We start from the raw sequence: 339 nt of genomic DNA, 5'->3' as shown, positions 1-339 counted from the left end.
TCGCTCGGTCACCTAAGAAGAATCGTCCTCGATTCTTGGGTAGACGATACAGGTGGATGACAGGAGTCGAGTGCCGGAGGCACGTGACAAGCAGTCTCATATCTTGCAGTTGAGCAGGAGGGAAGGTCGCACAGGTGACTTCGAAGGTCGGGGGCCTAGGGAGCTTGTTTGCACAGGTCACTGTTCTGAAGCGCAGGTGGTCTTGACGGGAGCAGCAGTGATGATCAGTCAAGGAGCTTGTCAATCGTTCTACAGGATCGCTTGAAGACACAGTTAACTTGTCAAGCGCCGTGTCAGTCGTAAATGACACGCACACCGTTCTAGAAGATTCTGGACCAA

At 52.8% G+C, this 339-nt stretch overlaps 1 pseudogene; it reads right to left on the bottom strand.

Moving 5' to 3' along the window:
- LOC119593662 overlaps nt 1–100 on the bottom strand; it is a 24,877-nt pseudogene extending 24,777 nt beyond the window's left edge.
- Nucleotides 101–339: the final 239 nt, after the last annotated feature.

The sequence above is a fragment of the Penaeus monodon genome, chromosome 32 (assembly GCF_015228065.2).
Source record: "Penaeus monodon isolate SGIC_2016 chromosome 32, NSTDA_Pmon_1, whole genome shotgun sequence".
In the NCBI taxonomy this organism is placed as follows: Eukaryota; Metazoa; Arthropoda; class Malacostraca; order Decapoda; family Penaeidae; genus Penaeus; species Penaeus monodon.
Note: the sequence above shows the minus strand (reverse complement) of the source record. Positions and strands in the feature narration are given on the sequence as shown.